General features: G+C 40.5%; 1 protein-coding gene and 1 long non-coding RNA gene across 2 annotated transcripts in view; one reads left to right on the top strand and one right to left on the bottom strand.

Moving 5' to 3' along the window:
• Positions 1–19,693, bottom strand: part of LOC309687253 (calsyntenin-2-like) — a 341,001-nt gene that overhangs the window by 235,768 nt on the left and 85,540 nt on the right. The window lies entirely within an intron of this gene.
• Positions 1–19,693, top strand: part of LOC309687259 — a 52,697-nt gene that overhangs the window by 31,458 nt on the left and 1,546 nt on the right. Inside the window, exon 2 of the long non-coding RNA XR_014270676.1 lies at positions 15,306–15,377. This is a non-coding gene — a long non-coding RNA (uncharacterized lncRNA). The remainder of the gene's footprint in view (positions 1–15,305; positions 15,378–19,693) is intronic.

The raw sequence follows: 19,693 nt of genomic DNA, 5'->3' as shown, positions 1-19,693 counted from the left end.
CCAAATGTTATTTTTCTTCTTACTTTTACATTTGGAAATGACAGCCAGCAGTACCATGTGCTCTCCTGTCACTAAGTATGCAAAACCTAAAGACAGCAGTGACCTCAGGGGACAGTTGATCTTTCTTTTAAAATATGAATATATCGGATGGGTTATTTTTTCTGCATTTTCTTTATATGGTGATGTGATATGTATATAAAGCGAAATGGGAGATGGGTTGCAAAGTGGCTTGCCAATGCACGGCAACAGTTGCCATGCTAAAGCAGCTTAAATACCAAACACGCACTGAGATTTGCCAGTTGCATGTGTAATGCGGTAGCTGGTGTGGCCCTGCTCTGAGAGCAGTAAAATATGCAGGGGTTGTGGCTTTGTGGTCAGCAGGAGCTAATGCAGCAGGAACCATTTTTCTTTTTTAGTTGTTTTAATGAAACCCATTACTGCCTTCAGCTCTTCAATATTCTCTGCTTTTTACTGGGTTTGTTGCCACTAAATTAATCAAATGTATTACTCGAACATTTCCATAATTACCACTTTCTTGTAATATTGTCTTTCATTGTCTTTTCACAAATGAGTGAAGTGAAAGGCCACTGAATCATTTTTGTACTTCAAATTAATCTCAGGGTTTAGGCAATCCAGTTATCAAAGTTGTACGGGCTAATATAATCAGGTTGTGTGACAGCTGAAAGGTGAATGCTGGAGCTCATGTGCCCTTTACTGCTGGCTGCAGGTCAGGGGGACTATCTGCCTCTGTCGTTTCACTGCCAATTAAGCTGAGTGTCGTGGATTTGACTTGAGGCTCTGGGCATGGCAGGGGCGCTATAATGGCTGATTAATCTCTGACCAAGCAATGGTGTGCCACCGTAACTGTGCTGGCAGGTGACACCCCTTAACAGGCGGGTGCTGCAATCTGAACAGCCTCTCGGGGGGACAGGGGAGGAAGAGAAACCGTTGTAATTAAAAAGAAATTTGTTTGAAATTAAACTCTGATTGATAAGGTCAACAAAAGGGGGCCATGATGAATACATCAACATAATGAAAAGCAAACGTAGCACAGACAGTTAGCCATTACTGTGACCAACAGGCAATTACAGCTACACTGCAAACGGGGAGCTCACGCCAGCTCGGAGAGGCTCAGAGATGTCCATCAGCGGGTTGCTGCAAATTATCAAGAAACATCCCAGCTCTGCCATTGTCAAGGGGTGTTTCTCATTGCACTTTTCCCCCTTTACCCACTACCACTTCTTCAATGCAGTGATCCATGGCTTCCTTGAACCTTGGAGATCTTTGCAAACTTTAATCTTCTTTGCACTCAGTGTGCTGGCTTTGTGCTTCACAGAGCAAGATGACAGGACTGATCTGCAGGGGGGGAAGACTTTATTACATTGCTCTGAGTACTCGCTCTGTGATTTTGAATTAAGATCAGTTAGACTATACGGGTAATACAGGTAGAGAGCTGAGAAAATGTGTATTATATAGTGTAAGTTCATTTAAAAAAAACTTTGTGGGTATTTTAGAGGTGCAGTGTTTTTTTAGTATTGCACCTTGGATCAAAGCCTGCCTTTAGTACCTCCCTGCCTACTAAATGCCCACATCTTTGTAAATTCACACCCACAGGTTGTAATGCAGATGTCTGCAAGAAATCCAAAGTCACACTCACATGGCGACTACACTGTAAAAAATATATACTATGATATCGTCTTTTGTTCCGCTAAAATAGTACACTATTCTTCTTCTTTCACTAAGCAGGATCTTGAAATACGTGAAGAGTTAATGTAACCTTTTAGTTCCCTCATGCCAGCATTCAACACAATTAGACTGCCTAGTAGAAATGAAATGCAAAGGTCTTGGTGTAACTTGCGAGGCTACCCTGATGTGCATTTGTAAGGCTCTGATTAGTCTTTCGAGAAAGAAAAAAATACTGTCAACTGCCTTTCTCAAAATGTTGGGTTGAGCTTTGGGTCGAGTCTTTAGTGTATTTTATTGAATAAAACAAAGGAAAAGGAACATAGATACCAGTTTATGAAGAATTGGTTTCTGCTTCTATTGAATATCATTGTTGGATTATTTAATTTGAATCAATGGATGGTGTAATGATTAAGAAACTTGACAGTAATCTGTAAACAGGATCTTGAAAAGAAAGTACAAAGTAAGCATTTACTTTCTATATGGCACAATAAATATGGCACAATATGTCTCATATACTCATGAATGTGGCCCTTTTTTGTATAGTGGGTAACACTCGGAAAAACACTTGGATGTGATATGACCCATGACTATGGGTATAATTCTCCTAAATGATATGTATTTAATTTCAAATGACATTGTTATTATATTTTTCTATAAATACTCAAAGGTAGGCAGTTGAATAAGGAGGTAATAATTGAGGTTTAACGGTAAATAAATAAATAATTATAGTCAGTAAATTTAAGGAGTGCGCAAGTAATTTTAAGTAATGCGTGAGTAAATTTGTATTCATGTACCCAAAAGTACCGTGTACTTACAATGTAAGACAGGAAATATTGCTTTTTTTTCTGCAAAATTACCATCAAGCACTACTCACTTACAATCAAATTATTTAAAATATTTCAAAGTCCTAGGGTATTTGATGATTCTAAATTGACCATAGATGTGAATGTGTGTGTGAATAGTTGTCTGCCTCTCTGTAAGAGACCTGCAGACCTGTCTATGGTGTAACCTGCATGTTGCACCATGGCGGCTGCGTCCCTGTATCGGATATATTGGATAGGTGGAAGAAAATGGATGGATGGACTGTATTAAAAAGCATTACTAGGATTTTTTAAATTCAGTTTATTCTCTATATGGGGGAGAAAGGCTTTTTTTTATTGTTTTGCTTTTTCTCCTTGAGTAGAATGCAAGCAAGTTCCAAGTTCATTAGTCAGTCAGAGCATACAGCAAAAGAAAATGTGTTCCTGCCAAAACACCTGGGTCACATTGAGGCTGTCTCTCTGCAGTCCCTTTCAGACAGTGACACCCTGACCTGCGCTGTGCCTGGTATAGAGCTCCTTCTGCTGTCCTCTCATCTTAGAACAGTGTCTGGAGGACACAATGGAAGCTAAACTCCACAGTTTCATACAATAGAAAAATAAAATCCTTACACATAGACCTTGTGTGTCCTTTGGGTTGTAATTGAAAATCATGACACGGCCAGAAAATAATTCACCTGTTGCCCCCTCTTTGGCCTTTTGTGGCTGTTCTGTTTGGATTTAGTTCCTTGAGATTATGAGCTGTTTGCAGCCCTGGGCTGAGTGAGATAAAGCGGGATCACACTGTGCTTTTTTTTTTTTTTGGTTTTGTTGAGAGTAGAATAACCCAATCATTCAGAGTCTGCTCTGCATTGCCCCTAGGTGTGTTTGTGTGTACATGTGTAGGTGTAAAAAGCAGTATATAGGCCTGTGCATGTTTGTGTGCCTGCTGCTTCTGTGGTCCTGGCAAGTTGTGCATTCTGGGTATGATCCAAGCGCCTGGTGTCTGGTACGTGAGTGTGTGCATGTGTGTGTGTCTGTGTGTGTGTTGGTTATTGCTTGGGAGGGCAGTAGGGGAGGTTCAGTGGCATGCTGGAGAGCACAGTGGCATTGCAGCAGGTACCTACAGCCTTTGAGCCTAACAAATCCAAAGCAGCAAGTTCACACAACGCTGTGTGAAAACACCCAGCAGGCTTTTGACCATGGTAAAAAAAAAAGAAGGCAAAAAACAACAAACAATATAACAACAATCAAGCTCAAAGGTTCATATACAAAAAGAAAAACTCATAAAGGAGCGCTGATAGTTCTGCACTACACAAGAAGATAAAAAAAAAACACAGAGGAGGTAAGTGCTGCCACACATATCAAAGTCCGCCTTTATTTCCACCTCGGTGAGCAATGGCATTTTTCTTTTGACATTTGTCTGCCATCCTTCCCTCAACATTGTCCCTGCAGCAAAATGATAGAGCCAAGACAAAGGTCAGGCTTTTATCATAAGCTTGTTTTCCATCCACCTTGGCTGAAGTGCAAAATCCCCCTCTGGAGTCTAAATGCAAGACCAAAAAAGAGCCTCAGAGAGGAGAAGAGAGAGGCGGAAATGCACAATACAAATTGTCGAAGTTTGTCTCTGTGTCGTAAGTCACCGTTCTCCCGTATCACCGTGTGCGCTGCTCTGTTTTTAGGTGGGGACTTATTAACCCGCAGAAAAAAGGCTCACTGAACAGTTACTCTGCTGCTGTGTAACACCCCCACGTCTGTGACTGCCCCTGAGGAAGTGTGAGAAAAACAAAGAGAGAGATGAAGGAGTGTTATGCATTAAGGTACACAGAGGAAGAAAAAAAACTAAAAGCATCCATCCAAATGACCAGGGTAGATTCACAGGAGCTGAATACGCACTTCTGGTGCCATTACCCCCAGCTATCACGACCCCTCTTTATCAAATGGCTTCACAGTCACAAATGTTCTCTCTGTGCGTCATTTGAGAGCCATTACCCCGCTCCATTATTGTATGTGCAATTCGAGATATGGCATTTACAGCTTCCTGCTTTTCTCAAATTTCACATGCACTCCGAACATGCCATTAAATACACCTACACTGCAAAGTATTGCTGCGGAGCAAGAGTCACAAGAATCACAAATGATGTGTACTGAGTGCACATATCACATGCATACTGAGAATAAACTAAACAGTAAAGACTATGATGGTGCATTTACATCAGAATCTCTACTTTTAATTTGACATTTTTACAGGATATGAAAGAAACTAATGGAGAACAAGTAGTAGTGAAACACTACTTAATATAATATGCAATAATTTCTTAAGCCAAATTTTTACAGGAAGCAAACTCCTAAGTAATTTCAGGTAGTGTGTAATTTGATGGTAAATTTACATAAAAACAAACTTTATTACCCCACCTCACATCATAAATACCCTGTACTTTTCAGGCGTAGGCTGATTATGGAGTAGATGAATCCAATCTTTATTTTTTTACACTTTTAATTAATATTCATTATCTTAACATGAATAATATTCTCTAATTCAGTGGTCCTTTTATTTTACCAATATAAATGCAAGGACTGTTCTCCCTTATCAACTCACAAGAAAAAGTAAATCCCCTCAAACTTTGCAGGTCTATGTGACCTTATAATGAGTCAAGTCTAACGTAGCTTTTCTCTCACAACGACTGCTCAAACATAGCTTTCATGTAAAATACTTGGAAGTTAGGCAAATTTCTGAAGTTAGTTTTCTGAAGGCACTTAAAAAACTCATGCATTGTCTAAATTTACTTGCAGTATAATTATTGTTCCCTGTATAAACCTGGCTTGTTTCCTCCTTATTCTAGTGTATATACTTCCAAGTATTAGTTGGTAAAAACAACAGAATTATATCATAATTTCACATTTAAAATTTGGTGTGAGCCTATATTTAAATGTGATCTAATTACAGAGGAATGAGATGCCCGTATTACAAAATGTTACACTGACGGGCATATTCAAACATTCAACATTACTTTGAAAACAGTCGCTAGGAACAGTTTCAGTTTGTCATATCGTTTGACAAACTTTGTCGAGATGTTTTTTGTAGAGGAATTCACAACATCCTGCATATGTCAGTTTCATATAATAGTTGACATTTTCTTTGAAATGGATTCTGTCTCAGGAAGATAACATCCCCAGTCTTAATCCCACCACCCACAGCAGCAGCAGACACAGCTGTACTTGTCTGTACTGCGTGCACAAAGAAGTTGTAACTATGCTATATTTTTCCAGAACATGTGCCTTTCAGATTTCCATCAAAAGAAACTGTTACATTAACCAATTCAAATCCATGTTGTGATTACATACTTTCCGCTGTATAATTGCATAATTTCACTGCCGCAGCTGTTGTTACATGACAGTGCTAATGCAAACACGTTGCTGATTTCTCTGCAGAACAACCTGAACCATTGCAGACAGCACAAATCAGTGGCAGACTCAATGAGCATTTGCTAGGTGTTCAAATGCTTATTACTCTCAGGTAGAGGTTCACACCTCCACCCAAATGGAACCTACTAGTGCACGCCATTGCAAATTCATTTTATAACTAAGCTACCCTGACCGTTAGCGTTGAAAGCAAAGTTTATTACCAACACTACAGGAAAAGGTGAGTTATTATCGACCCATTCAAGTGGAATGATTAAAGAAATTACCAAGTACATAAAATTGAAAATCATGGAAAAATGATCAGTATCCCTGCTCTGAAATGCTATGGGCATCCTCACTCAGGACTCTGATCAAGAGCTCTATGAGCAGTCCAAATGGACAGAACTAAGCAGGAAAACAGAAAGGGGATCATTCTGTTTGGTTAAGGGAGAAATCACAACATGGACTTGTAGATGTTAACTATCCTGAGTGGAGCTTTTTCTCCAGTGCAGTAAGTTTGGAACTTTAATTACAAACTAGCTGCCACTGTCACTAGAGGTTTTGATAAGTCACTGAAAAATAGGAAAATTAACCACAGCGGGATTATTGCAGATGCAATCATCAGGAATTTACACATCATATATAATGTGTAAATTCCTGATCTACACATAGTACACTAATTTCCTGCCAAAATGTAATGAATGCACATGAAAAAAGGGTTGCTGCAGAGTATATTAAAGTTACCTACAATACATACATTATTGGGTATCTACTGCTGACTACAGCACACTCAGAGCTGCGGATCACACGCTTCAGTCTAGTTCATGCTAGAAGAAAATCCCTGAACCCTATCCAGTTCAAATAAGTTCAAGAGCATGGGCTAACTTTACTAAGGGGGCAAATTAGCGTGTGGTTGCATTACCAATAATGCACCAATAGGAGTAGAAGGTTCTGCAGCTGATCTACTAAAATGTGCTAATTTATAAACAAAGACAGAGCCAGTTTGCTTCAGTCATGACCAACTTTCTACCAAAAACAGGTATAAAAAAAAAGAGCCAACCTGATGGAAAATAATAAAGTGTAACCATGGACCATACACAGGTCTGGAAACAGCATGGCAATTCAAATCAATTAGAGGCAGCTGGATATGTTTTGAGATAAGGTCAAAGTCTCTGGTTAGGAAATGCTGATTTAGGCACATAAATTGAGAAGGCTTAAAAATAATGGTCTGAATAGCTTTTATTGATTGACTTTGAAAGACAGAGTTGATAAAAGACAAAAAAATGAAATCAACATGTTGCTATGACTACTGTGTCTCAGTTGCTTCTGTAGTCCTAGATGCCACGTTAGGACCAGCGCTTCTGTTTTTTTTTCTACTAGAAGATGATGAGAGTTGTTTATAATGCTGCCTGTATGCCCGTGGTCCTTTTCATGTTGCAGATTGAATTTGGGACCAGTGAGACCTCTCCCTTTATGTGGAAAAAAAAAGCTGTTGAAAGGATTAGAGACATTGTTGATGTCACGGGGTTAAATAAATGTTAATATTTTATCTTGTTTGGTTTCTATTAGTAAACTTTGTTTTGGATTTGTTGGATTTTATTTACACATTTTTTATTTGGAAATTTTATATGCACATCTCCCAATTGAGGAAATGGTCAACATCTGCACAGTCACCTGGTGTAAAAGAGTGAAGGACAGCACAGTGAAGGACAATTTAGTCAAGGACAGCGAAGAAAGGAGAGGAAGCATTAAAAATCACATTGCATGGGATGTCAAAGAAACTGGAGACTAGCAACGGAGCTGCATTTGTGGAACTGGTGTCAGATGAGGTGGACCCAGTGAAAGGCAGCTTGCTGTATAGTGAGACCCAAACGACTGATTCCAGTAATGGTTTCTCAAACGTCTGGTTTAAGGTTACTGTGTCTGTGGAGATTATATACTGTTGACTGCTAGTTTATTCTTTGTGTTTTTGTTATTTAATACATTACATTTTCCTATCAGCTTCCCTGATCTCTGCGTCCTCCTTTTTAGCTGCTCTCCACCCAACAGAAATGACTTTTCTTCCTTTCTTTTTTACTCCAGCACCTAATAAATCCACCCGCTTCCTGTGTGTGTGTGTGTGTATTTGTAATATTATTTTAGATAGAAGCTTGACATTTACTTGACTGCAAGAGACGTACATGTAAAAGCTCCATACTTTTATTTTATCTTACTTTTATTTTTATTCCTTTCAGTCTGTTTTTATTTTATAGTATTTGGTGGACTTTTTCAGGGAGGGGCAGGAAAATGTAATTGACTAGCAGGAATGCATGAATATACTGATCATTTTCTGCTCAGTTAAGTGTAAAAAACCTCCGTTTCTGCCTGCTTTGTTTTAGACTTCTAGAAACCGTGCATTAGATAAGTTGGGTGGTAAGCTCTATACCAGTGGTTCTTAACCTGGGTTCGATCGAACCCTAGGGGTTCGGTGAGTCGGTCTCAGGGGTTCGGCAGAGCCTTCGCCATGACATGCATGGCTCATTTTGTGCACCAGTAAAAAAATCACATTTTATTTTTCACTAAAGAGGGGTTCAGTGAATGCGCATATGAAGCTGGTGGGGTTCGGTACCTCCAACAAGGTTAAGAACCACTGCTCTATACACTGTAGGAAGCAAACCAAATATATAACACCTAGGCTGACTCAGACCACTTCTACTCTCTCTCACAGCTCAGTAAGTGTCCTCGTATTTGCAGATGGCCTCATGTATGAACTGAGAACAAGGAGTCGCAGGGAGTTCTCAGGTCTGTTTTGTTGCAGGCAGAATTTTTCCTCTGCCCAGTTAATATGGCACCTCAGGCCAGCTGTGAACAGGGGGTTGAAAACACATTGAGCCAATAAAAGTATCCCCAGTGTAATCCTTTTAAAGTGGCTGGGCTTTTGAAACGAAGGCCACCGTCTTATGGAACATGAAGTGCACTATGCACAGTAATCTGGTTAAAGACGTGTGTGTATGTGGCCCCGTGTGTGTGTGCGTGAAGGAAACATTTACACTTACAGCGGCATGACCTTGGAAACAATTTCTTCTTGTGTCTGTTCTCAAATAGATTTAGTTGGCTTAGTTTTTTTCCCCTTTTTTCTGTTCATTTCTTTTTGTGTTTTTACTTTCAGCCTCTTCACTCAAATGCATGCAGTCTGGTCAGGCTGTTTCATCTTAGTCGCCTACATACCGTGGACACGTGTCCCCCCCCCCCCCCCCCCCCGGCACATACACATGCACTCAGCTCTCCACAGCACTTAGTCCCTTGTGCTCCTAAGAGCGTGTTCATGATTCTTCCTGGCAGTCCATTCCACTCTGCCTCTCTCTATCTTTCTCATATTGCTCTAAAAATCGAAGGCAACTGAGCAAGGAGATGAGAGGAAGAGTATCCCTGCTGGGACTCTTTTTGGACCTCTGCTAAACACACACGCGCACCCACACATGCACAAACTTCATCCACGCAGATATCTAGCTCATTTTACCTGATCCTGGAGGGATTAAGGGCAGGAAAAGAGAGCTAAAATGCATCATTTCTCCTCCTCCCCAAAAACAAAGTTCAAGAGAGCAGAAACAGAAAAGAATTAAAGAGGGCTCATTAGCCCCACTGACATACTGTTGGGGAACAGCTTCAAGCAGAGCTAAATTTGTCAATCCTAATATATAAAAAATGTCTGGTGAGACAGTTCCACTGTAAACAAAACACAAAATCTTTATTTTTTTGTCTCTGAAGACAATTAAGTCTAAAATATATTCAATATATGCTCTTTTGCCTTAAACAACACCAATACACTTGTTTAAATCAGCATAGAGTGAAGGACAACTTATCACATAATATGTAAAACAGATATATCTGAAACATTACTTTTTGCTCCTGTAGAAGGAGACAATAATGCCCTTCTTTGGCAGTGTGATGATAAAAGTTCTACACTGTGTATTTAGAGCTAAAGTTAAGTTTTCATCCTTTGCACAGAAACGTTATTAATTGATAATGAAACACCTGCTGCACCTTGCTGCCTCCAAATTATGATTTCCAACATAATTTGGAAATCAATGGCGTCTGTCTCATTGTAGCCTGCTGGTTTCACATTAAAATGACTTTGTTATTATTATTACTTGATAGCGGCTATCAGGTGTATGATTATGACCACCCTAACAATGTGTTAGTTTCCCTTTCACTGCCAAAACAACCCATCGAGGCATGGACTCCACTTGACCCATGAAGGGGTGCTGCCGTATCTGGCACCAAGGTGTTAGCAGCAGATCCTGTAAGTCCTGTAAGTTCTGAGGCGGATTGGACTTGTTTGTTCAGCACATCCCACAGATGCTCGATTGGATTAAGATCTGGAGAATTTAGAGGCCAACTCAATACTTCAAACTTGTGCCCAAAGTATCACATTTGCCTCTGCCAGCTTATCTTCTTCCCATAGTGTAACCTGGTGGCAGGTGCTCCATATTTAGCACACACACCTGGCCATCCACATGATGTAAGAGAAAATGTGATTCATCAGAGTAGCTCACCTTCTTCCAGTGCACTGTGATCCAGTTCTGATGCTCACGTGCCCAATATTGGTGCCAGGACCAGATTCATACGCAACAAACTGTGACACTGAGTATTCTGACACCTCTCTATCAGAACCAGCATCAACCTTTTCAGCAGTTTGAGCAACAGTAGCTCATCTGTTCCGATCGGACTACATAGGCCAGTCTTTAGTCCTCACCTGAATCAGTGAGCCTTGGTCGCCCATGACCCTGCTGCTGGTTCATCACTGTTCCTTCCCTGGACCAACTTGCGCAGATACTGATCATTGCAGACCGGGAACACCTCACAAGAGCTACAGGTTTGGAGATGCTCTGACCTAATCATCTAGCCATCAGACCTAAAGGATCAGCTTTCACACAAGTCCACATTTATTTGTTACAATATTACCTGGAGAGGGAAATATATATAGTTGATGACATAAGTATTTGCCCTTCTTCTGAATTCATAATTTTAACTGTCAAAGAAATCAGCAGCCTGTAATTTTAATGGTATTTTAATCATCCATTCAGCCATGCATTTATTTTCTTCAATTTATTCAATTCAGAGTTACAGTTGGGCTGGAGTCTGTCACCTGTCATAGGGTGAAAGGCAGGGTAGACCCTGGACAGGTGCCCAGTCTATTGCAAGGCTAACAGAGAAAGACAGACAACCATTCAAACACACATTCACACCTACAGTTAATGTAGACTCAGCAGTTAACCTGACAGGCATTTTATGGACTGCAGGGGTAAGCTGGAATTCTCAAGCCCAAATGGCACAGAGATGAAAAAAGGATATTGTTTCCCTTACACACTTCTTGTGTATTTGTTTCTCTTGTGTGTGTCTGTGTCTGTGTGCTTTTTGTGGTTAAACCTAGAGAGCTCAAGTGCATGACCATGGAGCCCTGAGTGTGAACCGTGAGAACAGAAGAGGTTGCAAGTCAGCGATGTACACAAAGGAGAAAATTGCTTTGAGCGCACTTTAACCTTCACCAAATCTCCAAAATATGTACCTGATGATACGCACAGAATGAACAAACACCGATAAGCAAAATAAAAATCCCAGAAGCGGTATCCAATCAGGCTTGACTGCTGGGTATGCTACTGACATACCTGACATAATCAAAACTACTTCCCTATCAAAAGGAAACTCCTGGAAGACTGGTAAAGGAGGCATACGTTGGCAAAGCCACACTTATGCGAGAGGATCTCTTAAAGCTGCTAGTGCGCTATTTGAAGCAGCAAACAGGAAAAATGACAGTGTTAAAGAAGCTCTTATGGAAGGCACAGGAACACTTTAGTGTTTTACAAAGTTAAATGCAGTTCAGACAAAACAAAAAGACCAACCGAAACACAATAGCAGGTATTCAACACACACACGCACAGTCTCCACTTATGAACCACAAAGCTCACTCATGTCCAATTATTGTGCTGTTCCTCCCACCGACCGGCACTCTTCATTTTATGATGCACATCTGCACCCTGGGTAGCACCCACTATGTATGCTGCTAAATACTGAAGCAATCAATTGTTTTGTTTTAGTTTTTTCTGTTGTTGTTGCTTTGTTAAAGTGTTTGTGCATTACAACATCCTCTCAACCTCTTTTTAACTCAGCCAAAGATCAAGTGTTTATATTTTAAGTTTATTATACTGAAGAGAATACGACACACACACACACATGAACACACGCACGCTGTATATTGCATGTAATTTTCCTGAAATTTATATTGCACTTTTGTGCAGCAAATTAATTCAGGTGGAAAAACATGGGGGGTGTGGGGGTGCAACTGATTAAGCATGACGTCTGTTTGGTGTGTATTGTATTGTAGGTGCTTTGAATGTACCGTAAATTAAAGATGGGCGTTAAGTGCCTCTTCTGATGTGTGCTGAGAGTATAAAAACTACACTGAGTTACAGGTAGCCAAGAATGCAACAACAATAATATGTGACTAATGGGACTGTTAGCAAATATGAGGGTATGGATTTGGGCCACTGTTGTAGGTTTGCACTGTGTTAGTCACTTTCCATTGAACCAGAGATTCATCAGTAACCAGCAGAGCAATAAGCATCTCTACAGAGGGCATGCAAACACATTGAGGCAAAAAATGCACACATCTTATATACATACACCTTCAACTATGTTTAACTCTATTTTAAATAAAAGAAGCAGTCGTTTCAAAAGAGGAACACATCAGTTCACTGCAGACAACCTTGGTCCAAACATTCACAGGCTGTTCGATGCCCAGAAGTGCTCCAGAAGCCGTGAGGCCAGACTTGTGAACACACCCGCACTTAAATAGTGTAAACACACAAACATATAAAGAAAACCATTCACACAAAGCAAAAGACCATTGCACAAGCACACGCAAACAACGCAATGCATGAAAGGATTGATTGTTTCCACTTAGACGCTCTATAATCTATAGAGGACGGCACATTTTAGTAAGTCAAAGAAACTCTTAGCGGACTTGGTGGACAAGCCACAGGCAAATGTACATTAATGAAATACTAGTGCACACAAAAGTGATTGAAAAAGAACAACATAAACCACATGAAATGCGGGGGAGTAAACAAATCAAGACCGGTATTAAAATCAGCAATGAAAGGAGCATAAAGCATTTTTAATTGAGTTTCTCTGAAAGAGATCAACAGATCACCTCCACTCAACCTTGCCCAGGCTTTTCAAATTATATCTGAAAATATTAACAGCAATTAGGCCATTTACTATTCATATAAAATAACATTCAAAATACTAATCTAAAGATTTTTCAAAGCTTGCCTGATTATTTTCGCTCTCCATAATATATTTAATTTTCTAATTAAAATGTAGTACTGGATAACTCAGCCATTGGGGGTGGGGGTACTCTTAGTAAAGGAAGGGAGGGTAACTATGAAGGAGATGAAGGGTGGAAACACATTGGACCTAATGGCATATTAGTGGAGGTGTGGAGATTTCAGGGACAGACTGGACTTTTTAACCAGCCTCTTTAATACAATCCTGGGGAGTGAGAGAGGTACCAGTTTTGAAAAACAAAGGTGATGTGCAGAGCTGTAGTCGGTACAGAGGGATAAAACTGATGAGCCATACCATGAAGATATGAGAAAGATTTGTTGAAGCTAAGTTAAGGAGAAGGATGATGATCAGTTCAGCAGTATGGCTCCAAGCCAAAAAAGAGTGCTGCAGATGCCATTTTTGAGTGTTTATGGAGAAGTATGGAGAAGGTCAAAAGGAGCTGCACTGTGTCTTTGTGGATCTCCAACTACATTAATGCTTAGTTCTCAGTGCACAGAAAAAGCTGTACCTTGAATGCATTAAACAATTACACCTGAATGAAGAAGGTGGCTTTCGATCTGTGCTACTTAGCAGACAGCCTGTCTGCCCTATGAGCTTGTTTAAACTTCTATAATAGTCTGATTACTTGCACTTCCCTGCTTTGTTTTCCAGTGCAACTGCTTTCTTCACAGTTATTAGTAGTAAGAATGATGGCAGTCACGATAGTCAGAGGGAAGCAGTGCTGGGGATGTGGAGGGTTTACTGAGTGAAAGCACAGGGGCTTGAACGCTAAGCTAGCAATACTCAGAATAGTGCTCCTGCATATGGCTTGCAGCTGTCACATGACCAGCTGGCTAGCACAGAGACAACTCATTTCTGACCCTCTGCTACAGACGAATTGGTGGATATTGAAGACCGATGGACCGAAACAGAAATGTGTGAGACTGTCACCCTTTGGACAGCAGATTCTATCAGTGCGGTTCGTGCAAAAACAACATATGCTTTTTACTTTGTCAAGTAAACACATTCTGTTACAGCACAGATGAAGGTTTATGTCCCCAGGCCTCGTGGCAGGATCCTTTACTAGTGTCCCCCAATGTGGTTTTTAAGAACAATCTGCTCTTGTTTGACCTTAAGGTGCTCAGTTGGAGATACAGAACTGCACTTCTGTCTTTATTTTTCAACGACTTTATAACAGATTCGTCTGGAATACTTCTGACAGCATCTTTCTCGAGAAAACAACCTCCACAGGTCATTTGTGCAAGCTGTTAAAATGACCCATTGTTGCGTGTTACGTCCAAATAATTAAGCATGGTTAATATGGGGAAGGAGAAACACAGATACTCAATGACTTTGAAAACAATATATTGAACTTGAAGAATTTCCTTTTAACTGTGGATTTCCTTGAACGTCAAACATCATTTCCAAAGCTGCTCACCGTAGCAGATGCCTCTACATGTTTGAGTTTGTTTTTTTTTTACGATTGGATGCCCCAGGCGGAGTTGCTTCTCCTGCTGAGATCAAACCAGCGATCTTTCACTTGTTAGGTCGATGTGTAAACCACTATACGATGGAGCCACAACCTCTAGATAGAATTCAATTAACAATTCATTATTATGACTTTAAATGGCACAGAAATGAAATGATGATCTTGATGCTCAATCATCCAGGTACGGAAATCACAAAAAGTTGATTCTATTCACCCAATGTTGTTCCTTTCTATTTTCTCCAATTTTGCTTTTCTTTGTTTCTTTATTTTATCTGTGTCTGATTTAAATTCATTCTGCTACATTCACAACACTCAGATTATACAAAGAGAACTGCCTGCCCCGCAACCCCACCGCAACCCCCCGAGCTCCCAGTCTAAATGGCACTGATTTGAATGCCTTTTCTTTGGGTTACACCCATCTCAACCTGGTACCAATTATTTTCCTGAGCCGATGACAGGTCAACAAAGGCAGTTACATCCCAATGGCTTGAGGGAGCCATTTTCAACTCAGAAATAAGAAGTAATTTAATTTAAATGGCTACGATTATTGGAATGTTCTTTACTGCCAGTTTGAACAGCTTAAATGTTTTATAATTTGACAACCTCTATTCATTTGCTTCCAGTGAAATCCTGAAACCATTCAGAGCCGCACTCCATGGGACAAAGCACAGAAGACGAGTCATAAATAACTTTAGGTAGGAACTCCTTAAAAAGAACACACACTAAAATGCATTGACCCGCACAAGGAAACATGAACATGAATGCATCTTTCTCTTGGCACGGCAAAGAAGCGTTTCCAGACTCCATTCACTAAGCGCTGAGAACATATGTATTACATACGATAGCCCCTGTCTGGTAATCAAGTGTAGAATGCCTCTGTTGTGAAGTGTGTGATGAATTGAACTGAACACCATGTGGGGAAAGGAACCTGTTGTGTTGTAATCAGCCCAAATGATATTTGGTTATGAAAAATTGCTTTAATCTAGATCCAGACTCTGCATAATAGAGCACAGCCATCCGTAGCGTGAGGCTTTGGTTTGGTGAGGCTAACACCTGACACTGGCCATTTGCAAACACCAGGGCTGCTGAGGAAGATGAATATTTTCCAGAAATAATTAAAAATGTCTCAAAAACAATTCTCATGTGTTCGTGAGAGCAATGAAAGCATTTCTGCTTGGAATACCCAATTCGACCAACTTGAATGGTCATTAGCAATTGTTTTGCCAGCGGTTCTCATAGTTCTCGACTTGTTAGTTGTATTTAGTTGTACTGTATTTAATGACTAACAGAGAGCTATCCAGATTATGTTGGAGACATCCAGCTATTACACTAACAGCAGCAAATCTGGCTTTGTAAGAGTCTATTTTCACACAAATCAGAATCCCTGAGCTAAAAATGGCTTAAAAAATGAATTTGCGTTTAACCCTAATCGCCAATCATGTTATGAATACATTTAGCCAAGAAAAAAGAGATAAATACACACAGCTTCATCTTTACTACAATAGCCGTAAACTGGGATAATAATGAGTATATGTCTGCCAAAACACAGTTTAAACCTTTTGTAAAGCCCAGCTGTGTACATGGCTCAGTAAAACAACATGATTGGGGTTTTTTTTTGCCTGTTAGGTTCTCTTATACGTCTATATTTAGGATTTTGTGAGTGTTTTTATTTCTTCTGGAAAAACTGTCAGAAGAAGGTGACCACCATCTACATCTACGGGCATTTCTGACAGCCAACCCTAACAGATGGCTGTGATCATGCTTTCTTTTCATACTTGCTTTTTAAATGTGACTTCCAAATTGCAATTCTATTGTAAGAGATAACAGGCAGAATCCAGCAGTCCTCACTCAGTTAAAAAACACTTCCAGCAGGCCGAGACAAACAAATCCAGTCGGTACCTTCCAAAGATTGTTTCAGTCCCTTAATAAGAAAAGAAAAAAGTCCATGTTTGTCTGTCCAAGCAAACACAAACATTGAATGAGTTTAACTCACACTGCTGCAGCCTCATATTTAAAGAGAAAAGCAAACTTCTGAATACAATATTGCACAAACTAAGACTGCAGATGATGATGGCAGCAGCACTAAAAGAGATTTAGGAAGTATTCTTTTGATCACCACTAAGCAGCGGCATGATTACAGCAGACCTCTCAAGTTCCATTGCGGGTACTTGAGCATCTGTCCTTTAAGCTATTTTAAATAATCAAATTCTATATTTTGAAAATACACTCTTCTTAGCCAGCATGCTTTTGTTTACCAGCACAAGGAGAACTTACATCACTGCAGCAGTCTTATTATCCCGCTGTGACCTAACCGTGAACTTTCATACAAACCTCTGAACAACCCCCATAACAACATTTACAGTCACCTCTATATCGGTCGAGAGCCGTATAACCCACACAGAGGACCTTCATGGAAATAAAAGAAAGTCCTTGCACCTTGCTGTAGTATCCATCACATGTTGCAATAAAATGGCATAACCCATTCTACTGGCAACTCTCTAACCATTTTCACAGCCAGTGCCATAACACAGTTCATATACTGTACCTGTGGCCCGTGTCTTGGACCACGCTTGACACATCTGTTCCCATCCACAGGGTGCAGTGTCCATCAGTATGCCAGGTGAGACGTGGCCCCTATGAATATTTGAGCTGCTTGAAGACTCGCCACTGAGTGAAGCGTAAAGATGCTGGCTCCAGTTCAAAGGCCTCTTAGCATCTAAAGGACTACAGGGCTTAAGCAATTTGAGGTGGAGACAATTGGGATATGAGAGGGTACAACGGCAGGTTGCCAAAGAAGTACCGGGGCGAAAGCCCATCTAAGATTAGTAATAGGCCATAAAAATCAAATGGAAATGATAATAGTGTTTTTCCTGTATGTGTTTTTCTTGCAGGCGTAAACAACACAGTAGAATGCAAGAGAACGCTGCCAAATTATTTACCATAACTCTGGCCGGCCATTTCTGAGCCTGCACTCGCTGGTTGCCATTAATCAATCATCTCTGAGCTAGTGCACTGATGTGCAGTCAGTTCAGGTTGTTCAGGTTAATGTGAATACAATGATCAAAGGCGGCGAGCTGACGATTTCAGCTCAGCACTCCTCATCTTTAAAACTGGATAAATATCAGTCAATGTGCTCCTGGTTTGACGCTAGCAGAGTAGAAACGTGGCGGTGATTTTCTGAACGCTCATATCAAATATATACACACACACACACACATATATATGCACACAACCAGAGTTGATTAGAGAAAGGTCAATCTTTTTGTCTGTTTCCTCTGTTGCTTTTGCTACCACATTCAGGCAACGTATAAGGCACCTCTCTCTCTTTCTCTCACACACCCCTACACAAACAGACACACACAGGATGTGGAGAGATTAGAGATGAATAAATCTACCCACAAACCCAAATTCAAAGTGCTATAATCAGAAGGTGCAGGAGAACATGAGGTGGCACTGGTGGCAGATGCACTGACTAACATGTGACGTTTCCTAGAAGTGTGTGTGTGTGTGTGTGTGTGTGTGTGTGTGTGTGTGTGTGTGTGTGTGTGTGTGTGTGTGTGTGTGTGTGTGTGTGTGTGTTCGGGGAGGGGGTTTCGGGCATGGAACAGATGCAGACTTTGCGCTTCAACGACTCTACTTTGCCTTACCTGCTCACACGTTTTTGGGCAGCAGTAATGCCCCATCTTATTCTTTTATTATTTTATTTTCTTCCTTTGTTTCTGCTCGTTCTCTTCTGCTATTTTCTGCAACAAGATTACAAAAAAGGAAAAAGGAAAAGAAATGGTCTTCATTCGAGTTATTGGCAAAATAAATATATTACAGCCATGCATGATCAGACTGCAGTGAGGGAGAAAGACGGGATGAGTGAAGGGGAAAGAAAGAAGTGTGAGTGTATACGTGTGTGTGTGTGTGTGAGTGAGTGAGTGAGTGAGAGAGAAACACACTCATCCATTTTTCATGGCCACTCGCTGCAGCTGAACCTGCTGGACCAGAGAGAGAGAGACAGAGAGGCGAACTGGAGAGAAGGAGGGAGGATTTTGATACAAGCTAATCTTCTCTTCTTTCTGGTGCTCTCACATGTTTACTAAACTTCACTGGGAAGGCCAGACGGAAGACTTTTTTTCATCTGATGCCTGCCGCTGCTTCTTCTTCAAGGTTCTGCCTGCTGTAAATTGATCAAATCAAATGTCCGCTGAATTCAGACCTCTGTTTTTGACTACTTGTAATTCTGCAGAGCAATCTCAAAAAAGAAGCTTGGTCACTTAGTCGATCCGGCGCCAAGAGCATGCACTACATAATATATATATGCATTTCACATATGCATTAGTCAGTTCCCTGAGTGCGCGGTGTCATCCATGCCCCAACAACCGGCCTAAGGGCAGGTTTTGGAGGTCATGCTGACACCAAGTCAGTCATCAGCTAGAGATCTCTGAAAGTGAAAAATGCAACTAATAAAAATCTAATCGAGTCCTTATTACTGCTTGCATTGTTTAAAGTATAATCTGATTGCAGTGGAAGCCACAGGACCTGCAAATTGATACAATCTGATAAAAAAATTCCATCATTAGTCATTCAACTCTTTCTTTGATTTATCATTCACAATATCTTGCCCTCTTCCTGATGGTCTGCGTGCATGTGAGCCTGTGTGTGTGAACATGCAGATAACCTTTTAGATGATAAGCTCTTCCCTCCCCATGACTCACACATTTCCCGTGTTAAATTATGCTAATGCAGCATTTGAGCCCTTGCAATAAGAAAAGTGAGTAAGACCTGTTTTTCAATGCCGTGCGCGTGCATGTTGTGTGTGAGTGTGCATGCACGATGCAAACTCCAAGTGTTAAAAACAATGACAATGTTTTGTGTTGACTCTGTGATTAGCATCGTTAGGCATGTGGTGCAGAATATGTAGTATTTGACGGAACATATGCAGATTGAGGTGGTGAAAAATTCTCACCCATTACACCAACAGACCTCACATATTCTACCTGAATGACTCTGTGGAAGTTTGCTC

The sequence above is a fragment of the Aulonocara stuartgranti genome, assembly GCF_965226115.1.
Source record: "Aulonocara stuartgranti genome assembly, chromosome: 14".
Lineage (NCBI taxonomy): Eukaryota > Metazoa > Chordata > Actinopteri > Cichliformes > Cichlidae > Aulonocara > Aulonocara stuartgranti.
Note: the sequence above shows the minus strand (reverse complement) of the source record. Positions and strands in the feature narration are given on the sequence as shown.